The 15,490-nt window shown below is 43.4% G+C and overlaps 1 protein-coding gene across 1 annotated transcript in view; it reads left to right on the top strand.

Moving 5' to 3' along the window:
* Window positions 1-3,403: 3,403 nt before the first annotated feature.
* cemip2 (cell migration inducing hyaluronidase 2) overlaps window positions 3,404-15,490 on the top strand; it is a 51,949-nt gene continuing 39,862 nt past the window's right edge. Inside the window, exon 1 of the mRNA XM_083903944.1 lies at window positions 3,404-3,534. The gene's annotated coding sequence lies outside the window, so the exon portion shown is untranslated. The remainder of the gene's footprint in view (window positions 3,535-15,490) is intronic.

Consider the following 15,490-nt stretch of genomic DNA (forward strand, 5'->3'; position numbering starts at 1 on the left):
TATAGCTGAAAATATACCAATAATTGCTTAAATTTACTTTTTGTATGTGCACTACACCTAAATATTAAGTATATAAATCAAAAAATTATAATAAACCTGTGGATGACAAAATAAAGGCAAATATGGGCTTGCTGAATCGGTCTACCTCTAATCAACGACGTACCGCTCAAACGATAGAACAGATAAAGTGAAACCACCTGTTATTTACTCATTTAGGTTTAATTTTCACGCCCCAAACATACGTAATAAGCTACGTTAAAGCAGTAAAAGGAGACGTGTGACGATCAGGGACGTCTCCGTGTGTCTCGACAGTGTTTGACTCTTGAAACTTCTGCCAAAATAATACAAGCCAGATTCTTAACGTCTGGTCAGTCGTCGCTTTGTTTACGTCTGTCTTTTAAGTTGTTGTTGTTTTAGTCGTTAGCGCTGAGGAATTCAACGTGTCCCGTCGTGTCACGAGGGGAGGACGACGACGATAGAACGATGCTGTCGCTGCTAAAATTCAAAACGTCTTTGGCTGACGACTTACTGGAAGTAGGCCGTCTGGCTTATTGAAATCCTGACTGTACATAATAGTTACAATTAACAAAGTAAAAGTAGTCTCCAAGAGTCCAGAACCATGTTTTTGTCTCTCTGGTTTTATCAGAGCTGCTTATAAAGACACATCTGCACGGCCAGTATTCTTTGTTATTCAGTGTGAAAACTTTAAGAGATTCATGTTTGCGTCGTAAATTGCATTTTTTTTTATCGTAGACAATTTGTTGTTCCATATCAAAACAAACACTTTTATTTTGAAAATCTATGAAATAGCATCACAGATATCATTATTCCTATATATACATTTATAGATATATAGATATCTATAGATAGATTACACTCAGTGTAATTACAGTGTAATTTAGCCCCCCCTCCTTTTCCTACGGTGGCCTTCACATACCAGAAAGGCCTCGTTTGTTTATTCTTTGCCGTCGCTCTCCACTCTTTGCTCTCTGGATTTGAGTTGCTGTAGAAACGGTCGCCTTAGTGAAGCAAAAAAAAAGTACATACGACGACTTATTCTAAAGGCCACAAATGAGAACGATTAAAGTCGGAATTCTGAGGAAACTTTACACGTGTCCCTAATCTAAGCCTGTCCTCTCATTAAGTCTAAACCACTATTGCCAATCAGGACTGAACAGTGAACAGAGTTTTTATTCCAGGGATTAAATGGAATGTTTTTTCTTTCCTTATCCTCGTCTTCATCTGCGTAGTATTTCTGCAGCCATCGTCGTCGTCGCGGTGCTCTTTTTACGCCTCGTGACTCTGCCCCCTCCGCACTGCCAGTGCCTGTAAACGTCAAAGTGCTGCTGCAAACGTGAGGCTTCGTCTGTATAAGAAAACACCACGACCACCACCACTACTGAACCGCTGACCGCTCGGTCGATCGTTATATACAGACGGATACATCTTTGAATACCTGTATTGCACTTTTGTTGAGCCTGTGTTCACAAACGTGGTAAAAGTACTGTTGTTAAACGACAATTAACCAATAAGACGATGGGTGCTACTGTAAACCTTCACACGTTTGATCCAGATCGGATTTATCTTTCTTTTATTTTTGTAAAACTTTTCCATAACTCATGAGTCTTAAAACATGGTTAAGCCTTCTTTTATTTGTGTTTTTTCTTCCACTTTATAAATGCTATCTGAACGTGTTGTCTTATTTCTTTCTTTTTGTTCATTCTCGCCACACTTATTATTATTTTTATTTTCTTCACTTTGTACTCGTCACCTCGACTAATGCCGTGTCTGATTTGACTAGATTCATTTTGTATAGTATATTTCAATACGGAAGGAACTTGTATGTGATAACATTATTATTATTATTATTATTATGATGATGATTATTATTATTATAGTAATTCTAACACAGATAGAAGAAAATAAAATGGTATTTGAGAAACATCTTCTTAGTACTCTGTGTCTTTATTTACAGTAAATAATAACTTTATTTGAAATAAATGAGTAAAATAATGGAAAAGCAGAGAAAATCACACACGTCATGTTTTTATTACACACATTTTATATACAATAATCTAACAACGCCATGAAATAAAACACAACTCTGCAGTGTTTTCTTTGTGAGGCCGAGGCAGATAATATTTCAGGCCTTATTCCAGACTGAAAAGAGAAGATGTATTTTAAAGCAAACTCAGCTGGAAAACAAAATCTGTCACTCGACACCAGACAAAGTCAAAAAGGTCACCACTGCTGCTTCCAGATGATAAATGATGTTGAGGATTACAGAGGTTAAAGAATTGTCTGGAGGGTAATCCTGATATAAATGTGTGTCTGCAGGTGAGATGATGAAGAATTATTTGAATGTAATATTTAAGTGTGTTTTTAATCATAATACTGAATTTGTATTTATTTTGTGGCTGATTCCATTGGTTGTTGTTCTTCTTTTATACCAGCAGATGGCGTTGTGGCTCAAAATTAAGCCCGTCCCTTCATTCCCATGTTGCTCCAGTGTTCCTGGTGACGCATTCACGTCTGCTCGGAAATGTGATTAATTTTGACTGTCCTACTCTGAGTAAGATTTAAAGCAGAGCTGCTACTGACGATTATTTTCTCGATTGATCGTTATGTTTATAAAATGTCATAAAATGTTAAAAAAAAAAAAACGTTGATCAGTGTTTGTCAAACCTGGAAATGACGATGTTCTCGAATGTCTTGTTTTTGCCCACAAACCAAAATGATTCAGTTTTAATGATTTCTTTGTTTATGTGGAGCAAAGAAACGAAGAATATATTCACATTTAAGAAGCTAAAACAACTAGAAATCTTGTATTGATAATGAAAAAAAGCTTCAAATCGATTTATCGATTATCAAAACAGTTGACGATTAATTTAGTCATCGATTAATAATCGAGTCATCGATTAATTGTTTCAAAGCTAATTTAGAGTTAAAATTCCTAATTGAAACACGTTCTTTTAGCATACGATAAAATCTAAAAAAAAATTCTCGAGCAACACATTTTAATATGAATTTAATATGACTTGACCATACTCAAATCCACAAGGTGGCGGTAAAGCGCCTGAGAGTTGTTTCTAACCGCGATTTAACTACAAACGAAGAAGAAGATGAAGACAACTCATGGCATGCCATTTCCCTGACTGTCATTGAACGCATCGCACGCCTCCTCCCCTGCCAACCCTCGCCTGCTTCCCTCTCGGTGGGACCGGGGGCTGGACCGAGGGCTGGACCGGGGGCTGGACCGAGGGTTGGACCGAGGACCGGGGGCTGGACCGAAACACGGACCTACGACAGCCCCATCAAGTCAGTCAGGAGAAAAAATAAAACCCACACCATGTGAAGAAAAGGTGTGTGTGTGTGTGTGTATAAAAAGAGACCCGGAGAGAGAAGAAGCAGCAGCAGCAGCGAGAGGCTGACAGCGGTTTCACCCGTCTCACCAGCACCGACGCCGGGTTAGCACCGTTCTCAGGACTCGGCGAATGGACAGAGCCGGAGGGGAGCAGCAGAGACACAGCAACGGTACGACCACCGCGTGTGTTTAAACGTGTTTATATGTGTGTGTACATATATATATGTGTGTGTTTGAGAGAGACACTGTCTGTGTGTGAAGATGCTACTACTACTGTACTGGTTAGCTACTTTTTTGCTATGTCTTCCTAGCTAGTCCTGTTTAAAAGTTGTATTTAGCTTCACTTCAGTGCCTCAACTGTCAAAGTGGAGGAAATAAACCATCACAGAAGCAACCACGTCAGCTACAGCTGTGTTAATGTCATATAAACTCAACTTAACTTAACTCTTTTGAGGTGAAACCGCTCTTAAAGTACATTAGTAGAGATTTAACACCAACACAATCTTACGATACGGCGAAATACCGCGGTACCGAGTCCACGGTCCGGTATTTACTGTGTGAAATAAGTCTATAACTATATGTTGTGAGTGAGATTCACTGTACTGTGTCATTTAGGACTAAACCATGACTTGATTAAGCGATTATTAATCACTTGCTAAGTTAACTGTCAACTATTTTGATTCATCGGTTTGTGGGTTTTCAGTCCAAAAATATTGGGGAAATTTGGGGATTAGGCAAATTGGACACTAAATTGACTGTAGGTGATGGTTGTTTGTCTCCGTATGTGTCCTTGTGATGGACTGATGAGGTACTATTGCATATCTCACCTGGGATTAGCACCAGCGCCCCCTGTGGAGGATTAAGCAGTAGAAGATAAATGAATGGGTAGATTAATTGTCTTAAAGGGACACTGTGTAGTATTTATGGGTTTATATAACCCAAAATCCACTTTTTTATACATATTATGTGCTCCTGCATTGTCTAGTCGCTGTATAATAGTTTTTGTTTCATTTTCGTAGTGTTTCAAAAAGTCATGCAAAATAACACGGTCGCGGGCCGCGGTTGCATTGCCACTGTTAGCAGCGAGAAGCCATGTTTCTACGGAAGCCTGTAAGGACAAACGCGAGAGTACAAAATAAGCGTCTCTTTACTTGTAGCAGGAAGTCCCGCCTCCTCTCTCTCCGCTTTGTCTGCTACGGCTGCGGTAGCTCGCCCTCTCCTTCGCCTCACGAACCTCATCTGCTGACATGGAGAAAGACGACGAGGACGACATTTGACCCGATGAGGATACCGTAGCGCTCAGGGAAGGGAGGGGGTGAGCAGAGGAGCAGTTCTTTGTTGTAAATTTCAGCCTCTCCTCTAGATGGCACTATAAACTACTTACTTCACCTTTAAATGTGAATATTTTCTAGTGTAAATGCTCATAGAAATGGATTAATATAGACATTTGTGGTCAAAACAAGACACTGATTTCCAGGTTTGGTTACCACCGATCCAATTTTTTAGCATTTTGTGATATTATATGGACCAAACAAACACTTGATTAAGCGAGAAAATAATCCATGTTAGTTGCAGCCCTAGTGCAATTTTTGTCTGGGCTGTATTTCCAGAGATAAAATACGCACTTTCACTTTCCAGTCCAGTTGTCTACGTAGACGACAGTTAACATGGACGTCACCTTGAGGTTATATAATGAAGGCCACTGGTGTCCACACATCTACATCTGATCACTCAAAAGAAAATACAAGGACTGGGATTGAAGTCCTTGTGGGGAATGACCATGACTGGAATAGAATGATGGATACAGTACGCACACGAAACACTATAGTGATTTATACTTCACTTTCAGTATTACTATCCTTCTGAATCCTTGGTTGTCCACGGGTCAAAAATGTCTCCAGGTCTATAATATCAATAAGATATCATGTGATCCCTCGAGCTCTCGTTGACGTTGTAAACGCTTTCTTTAGAGACTTGTTTTTTCCCCTTCTCAAATCCTTTCAGGCCGATGATTTTGCAAAGTGGCTTCTAAAGTTACTCGTGTTCCCTGACGTGTGGATCACTGAAGTCTGACAGTGTTGTGCAAATACTCGCATCCGTCATCTTTTCTCCCGTTTCAATCCGTGACACGCACGGGGGAAACTAAAATGTCTTTGCGTCGTATCGGATGTGAAAGCTGCTGGAGGATCGTCGACGTCTAAATCTCTCTCTCCTTCATCCATGTTCGGCGCTAACCCTGGTGTCCGCCATTTTTGCGCTACTAAATCTGGTGAGTTCGTGAGTGGAGCGCTAAGGTTGCGGGACACACATGGAAGACCTTTCGTTTGATACCATCAGAGGTCCAAGTTACTGTTTATTTTTTGGTGTATTGTGAAGTTGAACATGTTTACATTTCGTGAGGTTAGGTGTTGTGGATAGAGCTGCAACTAACGATTATTTTCGTAATCGATTAATCTGTCGATTATTTTCTCGATGAATCGATGAATCGGTTGGTCCATAAAATGTCCTAAAATGTTAAAAAACGTTGATCAGTGTTCGTCAAACCTGGAAATGACGATGTTCTTGAACGTCTTGTTTTATCCAAATACCAAAATGATTCAGTTTTAATGATTTCTTTGTTATGTGGAGCAAAGAAACTAAGAAAATATTCACATTTAAGAAGCTAAAACAGTCAGAAATCTTGTTTTAATCATGAAAAAAGCTTCAAACCGATCGATCGATTATCAAAATAGTTCCAGATTAATTTAGTAATCGATTAATAATCGATTAATCGATTAATCGTTTCAGCTCTAGTTGTGGAGGAGAGTCTCTGTGGCCAAATCAGTCGCTCACTGAAGATGATGATGATGATAGTAGTAGTTGTAGTAGTTGTAGTAGTAGTGGCTCGTAATTTTATCGTATGAAAGGCACGCTTCACGTCTATTCAGCTGTAGCTCTCCAAAGTAAAGAATGATTGTAGAGCGGAGGAATGTTTCGATGCTCTGTCCCACTTTTACTCCAGTGTTTCCCCCCCAACATCTGTTTGATATTCAGTAGCTCTGAAATCAGGAAAATGTGAGCGGGCCCGGGATGGATGGAGTGAGTAAGTCCCATGAGGAGCTGTGTAGTCTTGTGATCGGTGCAATTTCCCGACAGCGAAGGTGAGCAAGTCCACGACTCTTTGATCCCGTCCAGACCTGGAACTAACGTCTTCAGGGAGATCTGGTCCTGAAGTGCGACATTAGTGTGTATTAACGACGCGGCGCATCCTGGAATCATCAGCGCTAATCGCAGCGATTAGATCGGAGTTGACTTCCACAAGCTGTGTGTAAATCCACTAATATCTGTTCAAGATGTGTCCGTCAACGCGGTTTATGCTTCGGTGTGTTATCGGCGTGAGTGACAGGTCTCGCATGAAATGGGACGTGAAGACGTGCTGAGGTCCTGTGCAAGTGTGGATGGACTCGGGGAGCTGAGGTTGGGTTACAGAGGGACTGAGGAGATGTTTATGGGAGAGGGAGAATCCAGAGCGAATAAGGAATGAGGATGAGAATGGAAGGAGAACGCCGAGCTGCGATGGAGAACTTTGAATGTGAGCTTTGAACTGTGATGAAGAAGCATGTGGAGATGAGAGAAAGGGTGAATTCCAATTCCTTGCTTAACCCTTAATCTCAGAAATGCTCTCCCTCTAGTCCAAGTGCTGTCCCGATTCTCAGAAAAATTAAGTTGAGGCCAAGTTTAAGGGCTGTATCGCCCTCAATATTGAGATTTTCTGAGACCACCCTTGGGAGCAAGGGCTACCCAGAATGCATTGCGTGTTTTCACATAACAAAGATGGCGCCAAAAGCAGCGAAACAAGTACGCTACAAATGAAGTATTTTCTTTGTTAATAGAGATATAAAAATGATGAAAACCATTGTATTATCTTAGTTTAGGCCCATATTATGGATTACTGACGTCATTGTTGCGTAACATTTATTTTTATTTTACGATCTTTTGTCAATAGTCGGCCGGTGTGGTTTACTTTTCAATAAGCCGTGGTGTGTGGTAACTGTCAGCTGAATATTTGTATGAGTATCATCTTATAACTAACTGACAACCCAATAACTTGACTGGACAAACGTGTTGATGTGTTGTTCTTCTTCTTTATTCTTTCGCGTTATTCTGCCCCCTACAGTCTGAAGACGTATCTGCATTTAAGTGGTGTCCCATTTCTAAGTGACAAAATAACCCTCAACACTTGGTTTTGACGGCCAGTTAAGATTAAGGGTTAAGCTTGAGGGTTAAGATAGGAATTGGAATTGGCCCGAACTGTGATGTTGGCTTTTGTCTGTGCAGGGTCCACGCCTGTGGACCCTAACCCACCTGTGTGGAATGGGATCTCTGTGAACATATCTATCACAGAGTCTAACCTGGCTCTAAAGCAGGGGTCTCAAACTCAAACCTGGGGGCCAATGAGCATCTATCGTGGTCAAGAGGGGGCCGGCCTAGAGAACAGAAAGTGGGTGGAAAAAACAACAGACATTTATTTTAAATTACATAAATAATAGTGTGGACAACTATAATTAAAATTCGTCCCAGGAGCCGTTTCGGCCGCTGCCATTCGTGGCTCGGGCCCTAACAAGTGTATTTGTATATGTAATAGAATGTTGTATATGATACATTTAAAAATAATGGGATAATTATGACCAAATGTCTTATTATTACTGGTATAAAAACATTGCTAGCAAACATATATTATATTCTATCACCTCACTGGCAGCTGGGCCTCAGCTACACACTTAGTTTAAAAGACAGTGTGGTCGTGGGCCATGTTTTCATTATAGCATGATATAAAGTAGGGGGCCGCATGTAATTGATTGGGGGGCTGAATGTGGCCCCTGGGCCACCAGTTTGAGACCCCTGGGCCGCCAGTTTGAAATCCATGGGCCGCCAGTTTGAGACCCCTGGACTGCCAGTTTGAGTTCCATGGGCCGCCAGTTTGAGACCCATTGGCCGCCAATTTGAGACCCATGGGCCGTCAGTTTGAGACCCATGGTCTAAAGCTCTGGCAGGTTATTTAGTAGCCGGGTCGCTGGGGCAGCTTGGTCCTTTTTTTATGGCCAGGAATGTGACTGAAAACATAGCCTAGTACAGACTGATGTCTGAGGGGAACATCCCACCCGTCACATGCCACTGACAAAGGGAGTGAGAGTACGACCATCCAACTGACGGCGTAATTGTCCGTCCTCCGCTGAGGACTTGGTCCTCGGAGACTGTAATGAGATGCAGTAATTCAGTTTGAAGTGGGTGAATCTGCTGCTCTTTGGCCCGGCCTGTGTCGTTGCCCTAGAAAAGTGAGCCCTTTTAGTCTGGCCTGATGCGATGACTAATGGGCTTTTCAAGACAATGGAGCTGTGTGTGAGAAAGACAGAAATACATTGTCAGTCTCCCATGAGACAATACTTAAGTGGAGGAGAAACAAGAGGCTAAGGATGAGCGTCGACATATTCTGCCTCAACACTGTGACCTTATTAGCAGTATAGGCTATGGTTAATCATTGTAGTATTTGTTTTAATTGTGTTAAAACAGGGGTTTCGATCTCAAATAACCTGAGCATTGCGTCTGGTCAGGAGGGGCTGGTCAAGTGTAAAAAGTCCAACTTTTTATGGAAGATGGAATAATAAAAAAATACAAGAACTAAATGAGCAAATGTTTGAAATCCAATTTTGTTCTGAAACGATTAAAGGCGCCATATGTAAGAATGTGGCCAAAAACGGTTACCACATTCAAATTCAAAATACCGAGGTCTTTTAGGTTTGGCTTTCTGACGTAACTGGCAACCCGTGGTTGCTCGGCAGCTGAGACTCTACTGACTGCAATGATTGGTAGACGGCGGTAGGTGGCGCCACATGACGCCAAAACATGATTTTAAAACATAAACATGATTTGCAGTCTGCAAAATATTTTTTTTAATGCAAATATTTTGTCTGTACTGTTGTTGTTGGTGAGTTCAGTTTGTTATATGAACATTATTCCTGAGTCTCTGTGACATATTAGGAGGATTTTATGGCCAGTTGATTTAGATTTATTACATAATGCGCCTTTAATTATTCAGCCTTACTCTGTATGAGAGCAGTAGAAGGTAAAAGTACTAATCAGAGGTCGACCGATATGAGTTTCTTTATGTCCGAGGTATATGATACCGAGTTTGAGGTACTATTGGATGAGTTACAAAGCCAGAGAAAAACCTCAAAGCACTTTCTTTTGCAAACGACTCTGAAATACCTTTAATATCATGGCATTGGAAAACATTGGCTGGATGATTTAAATGAAAAGAACCCTGGAACAGAATACCACAGAGCCCCCGTCTTGGACAGATGTTAAACTTAAAAAAGACATTGTTAGAGTTGTCATTCTTTGAGTCATGTGGCTTGGCTCCGATGTCTGCACATTTAAACCTGCTGACGTTTCATTTGTGAAGACCCGTTTATGTGGTGTTGTTTTCAGGGGGTTAGCGTGAAGGAAAAGTGCCATTGAAGCCACTTTTTTTTTCTGCTTTGTCATTTCCTCTTCTCCTGTGTGTTTGTGTTTGCAGGTGTGTGTGTGTCTGCCCGACCTTATTCTGTGCATGACTTTTACGTGGGTTCAGTTCATTCTAACATTTGGGGGTTTGTGTGAAATAAAGGCCGCACAGGCTCTCGCCGGAGCACATCTCCTTTCCCTACTGTAATTGGTGCCATCTGTTTTAGCTGTGCTAACTGCTAACACAGTCTGGGGGGAACGTTATGATCCGTTATTCACAACCTCCTTCTTAACGGTGGACAAGAGCAGAGCCAAAGCAGCCAGGAGACAGGCGGTTTTACAGGAGTAGATTTATAGTCCGTTTAAGAGCCTCTCGCAGGATCTTTACCTGCAGCTCCAGGAGTGAGATGCTCGGTGGCTTATTGCCTGTTTCCCCCGGCGTCAGCACCTCTCCTCTCTTCACCTCCTGCTGCTTTTACTGTCAGTTGAGTTTCCTCTTCCTCCTCTTTGACCCGTTGTGTAAGATCTCTGTCATTTACTCCGTCGTTACATCACTTTAACAACCGCGGTCGTGGATACTTTCGACAGATAAGTGTCTTGAGTCAAAAGTGTTTTTGTCAATTTAGTCTTGGACGGCGGGAGGAAGTGTTAAATCAGAAAGTTATGTGCCTTTTGACAGTGTGTGTCCTCATTTAATGGTCCGGTGTGTAATGGTGAGTCCCAGCTAAATCTTAACTTGAATCAGTGTATTGCAATATTTGTCAGGAAAATTTCTATTCAGGGTATCCGCAGGGTCTTAAAAAGTCTTAATTCAATTCAAGATTCAAGATTCAAGATGCTTTATTTATCCCGAGGGAAATTATTGTGCAACAATTGGGAGGTAAAAGTGTAGATGTACAAGAGTTAAAAGAAACATTAAATAAAATAAAATAAAATAAAAATAATAATAAAAATAAAATAAAATAAAAATAAAAATAAAACAAAAAAATAAAATAAAAATAAAAGTAAAATAAACAAATAAGACAATGCAACAAAGTGCCAAACAGAAGGAAAAACAGTAACTTACAACAGTAACTTAAATGCAACAATGCCACAAAAAAGAATCCAAAAAAGAATCACAGTCAACGTAGGTATATATAATATACAGCAGTACGCACGGAAATAAAATAAGTACAACTAAATATGGTGAGCACATGTTGAAAGTGATAAACAGTGATAAGGTGACTAATGATATCAGCATAGTGCAAACAAAGTAAAGTGATGAAGTGATATGGTAAAGTGACATTTTGATCAGGACACAGTGTCTCCACTGTTCCTAATGCGGCCAGAAGTAGCTAAATTAAACAGCCTGATGGCCACAGGAAGAAAAGACTTCCTCTGGCGTTCTGTGTTACACCGGGGGAGAATGAGTCTGTTGCTGAAGGTGCTTCTGCTCGAAGTCAGCAGCTGGTGGAGAGGGTGAGAGTTGTTGTCCAGGATACTGTGCAGTTTACACAGCATCCTCCTCTCAGACACCACCACCAAAGAATCCAGCTGGACCCCCAGGACGGAGCCAGCCTTCCTGATGATCCTGCTGATCTTGTTGGCGTCTGCTGCCCTCAGCCTGCTGCCCCAGCACACAACAGCAAAGAAGATGGCACTGGCTACCATCGACTGGTAGAACATCCTCAGCATGGTGTTACATACGTTGAATGACCGGAGCCTCCTCAGGAAATAGAGACGACTCTGGCCCTTCTTGTACACAGCCTCAGTGTTCTTGGCCCAGTCCAGTTTATTGTCCAGGTATACTCCAAGGTACTTGTAATCCTGGACAACATCAACAGTCACACCGTTGATGGAGATGGGTGTGGGGGTAGATTTCCTCCTGCGGAAATCTACCACTAGCTCCTTAGTCTTGGTGGAGTTGAGAATCAGATGATTAGCTCCACACCAGTCGACGAAGGAGTCCACGACGCCCCTGTACTCCTCCTCCTTCCCCTCACTGACACAGCCAACAATTGCAGAGTCATCAGCAAACTTCTGCAGGTGGCAGGACTCAGAGAGGAACTGAAAGTCTGAGGTGTACAGGGTGAACAGAAAGGGGGAAAGAACAGTTCCCTGTGGAGCCCCAGTGCTGCTGACCACAGTGTCAGACACACCATCCTGCAGTCTGACATACTGTGGTCGACCCGTCAAATAGTCCGTAATCCAGGAAACCAGGGGAGGGTCCACCTGCATCGCCGTCAGCTTACTCCCCAGCAGAGCAGGCCGGATGGTATTGAACGCACTGGAGAAGTCCATGAACATGATTCTCACAGTGCATCCCGGTCTGTCCAGGTGGGCGCAGGCACGGTGGAGCAGGAAGATGATGGCGTCCTCCACACCCAGTCTCGGCTGGTAGGCAAACTGTAGAGGGTCTAGTGATGAGCTGACCAGGGGCCGAAGAAGTGACAGGACCAGCCTCTCCAGGGACTTCATCAAGTGTGACGTCAGCGCCACCGGTCTGTAGTCTTTGGAGGTGCTGGGACGCACCTTCTTCGGTACTGGTACCAGGCAGGATGTCTTCCACAGCACCGGGACCCTCTCCAGACTCATGCTGAGGTTGAAGATGTACTGCAGGACTCCGCTCAGCTGGGTCGCACATGTTTTGAGGACCCTCGGGCTGACACCGTCGGGACCAGCTGCCTTGCCCGGGCGGAGTCTGCAGAGCTCCTTCCTCACCTGCTCTGCAGTGAAGGTCTGTCTGCTGTGTGTGTTGATGGGGGGGGGTGGGAAAGGTGATGGCGGGGGGGTGGGGGGGGAAGGTGATGGCGGGGGGGTAGGTGGGACAGGTAGGGTAAAGTCAGGAAGGAGTTGAGGGGGAGGGGTGTCAGCAGGGCTGGAGGTTTGGAGGTGAATGGTTGTGGAGGAGCTGGGGGAGGGGTAGTCCGGAGCCCTTTCATCAAATCTGTTGAAGAACAGATTCAGCTCGTTGGCTCGTTCAGTACCACCTCCTATTGTCTGGCTACCAGATGGTTTGTAGCCAGTGATGCTCCTCATACCGCTCCACACGTCCTTAACATTGTTCTGCTGGAGTTTGTGCTCCAGCTTCCTCCTGTAGTTGTCTTTGCCCTGTTGAATCCTCTCCTTAAGCTCCCTCTGGACCTGCCTCATCTGCTCTCTGTCCCCATCTCTGAAGGCCCTCTTCTTCTCATTCAGCAGGACCTTGATGTCTCTGGTGACCCACGGCTTGTTGTTGGGGAAACAGCGTACAGTCACTTTAGGAACAACGCTGTCCACACAGAAATTGATGTACCCCGTTATGCAGTCCGTGAGATCATCAAGGTCCTCTCCATGTGAATCACAGAGCAGCTCCCAGTCTGTTAGTTCGAAGCAGCCCTGTAAAGCTTCATCAGTCTCCTGTGACCATCTCCTCACAGTCCTGGTGGTCACAGGAAGCCGCTGGACTTGGGGCTTATACAGGGGCTGCAGGTGGATGAGGTTGTGGTCCGATCTTCCAAGAGGAGGAAGGGCAGTGGAGCTGTAAGCCTCCTTAACATTGGCATACAGCAAGTCCAGTGTCTTGTTTTCCCTGGTGGGACAGTCCACAAACTGCTTGAAAGTGGGCAGTGTGGCAGCTAGAGTGATGTGGTTAAAGTCCCCAGATATTGCAATGAATGCGTCTGGGTGCCGTGTCTGAAGATCCGCGACGACGGTGTGTATGACGTCACTCGCGCGCGCCGCGTTTGCGGTCGGAGGAATGTAAACAACGAGGACGATAACGTGTGAGAACTCCCTCGGCAGATAGTATGGCCGCAGACCCACGGCAAGCAGTTCAATGTCCGGGCTGCACACACGCTCCTTCACAGTAACGTGACCAGGATGACACCACTTGTTGTTAATAAGAATAGCAAGTCCCCCACCTTTACTCTTGCCACTCTCCCGGTGACTCCTGTCCGCCCGAACAGTCTGAAAGCCGTCCACAGTTGCATTCGAGTCCGGGATGTCCTCGTGGAGCCATGTCTCCGTGAAACACAGCACACTGCTCTCACGATACACCCGCTGAGTCCTCACCAGGCCCGCCAGCTCGTCCATCTTATTAGCCAGCGACCTCACGTTCCCCATGGTGATGGAAGGGAGAGAAGGTTTGTATCTCCTCTTCTTTTCCCGTTGTTTACGTCCAGCCTTACATCCCCTGTACTTTCTCCTCAGTTCTTTGGGGATTTCAGGCCTCTCTCGCATTAGCGCCGATGGTGTTAGCGACAACAGCTGGTCTCGGGTGTAAACAATAGACTCGCCGCATTGCTGCGACAAGACGGAGATGCGGTCGGGAAAAATTGTCCCAAGAATGAGACACACGGACAAAAAACATGGAAAAAAGTTCACAAACATGGTTGGCTAGGGTTAGCACAACAACTTACTGGGAAAAAACACCAATAAAAGAAAATAAAATAAGAAAAAATAGCTAAAAAGTGCGGAAAAAAGAGAGAGCAACTGTTGCTGGCTGCCGCTCGACACAGCGCCGGAAGTTTACTTTGATCCAACCATTTGAATTTAAGGCCTTAAAATGTCTTAAAATCTCTCTTCTAAAATCTCAAAAAAGGTCTTAAATACAATTTTGTAAGGTCTTAAAAATATATTAACGTTACTTTTATTTAAAATGTGCATAAACTTCAGTCTCGCTTTGAAATGTTTAGATTTTTGAGGATGGGATAACAACAATAACTACAACACGGAACTAAAGTAGGCCACGTGTGCTGCCCGGGGAGAATTTATCGAGCACCGCTAGCTAGTGTGCTGTGCGCGCGCCGCGGTGTGTTACAGCTTAGCATAGCAGCGGAGAAAACTTAACGAAAGCCCACAGCTAAGCCGAATTGCTTGCATAAGATGGGTAAGTGCAAGTTCAACGATTTGTGGCTCTAAATTTCCTTCATGTGTTTTGTACTTTTTTGCCGAATGGGTCTTAAATTGTATTCATTATGGTCTTAAAAAAGTCTTAAAAAGGCTTAAATTTGACTTGTTGAAACCTGCAGAGACCCTGCTATTGGATATCTAAACCAACTCATTCAGGCATAATCTGTAGGCTTCCATCAGTCAGTGTTCTACCATGGATAATGTATGCTAGTTTTTAGAGTCTAGAGCAGCTTAGAATTTGTCTGATGAGTTCATTTTGGGAGTGACGGTCCCTGTTGCAGTGGTTTTACACTGGTATTCTGTCTCCGAGCAGTCAATTAGTCCGCCAGTAAACCCCTCCTCAACATGGTTTGGTTGATGGTTATCTGCGAGTCCCTCGTGGCGAGGAAGGGACAGGCAATTTGTGAAATGGAAACACACCTCCCTGTTAAGTGCATCCTAGTTATTACTTTGGGGAATCATATCTCCAAGCCAGTGGGGCTCGCAGATCATTTGTGCAAACCAGTCTTTCACAAACTGTTAGGATGCACCCTACAATATGTTAAATTGGTCCATTTTTGAAATGAATGTTTGCGGTTGGTGATGAATGTGGTGCTATTGTTGTTGTTTTTGTTAAATGTTTGTTTGCTCCTCTGAAAGCTTGCTGTATGGCGCACAATGAATGACCAATGGACCAATAAATGGACCTGTCCATCTACGAAGGCTGCAACTAATGATTACTTTCAGGAATTGTTCATCTGTCGACTGTTTTCTTGGTTAATTTAGTAGTTA

The sequence above is a fragment of the Microchirus variegatus genome (genome assembly GCF_963457635.1).
Source record: "Microchirus variegatus genome assembly, chromosome: 17".
Taxonomy (NCBI): Eukaryota; Metazoa; Chordata; class Actinopteri; order Pleuronectiformes; family Soleidae; genus Microchirus; species Microchirus variegatus.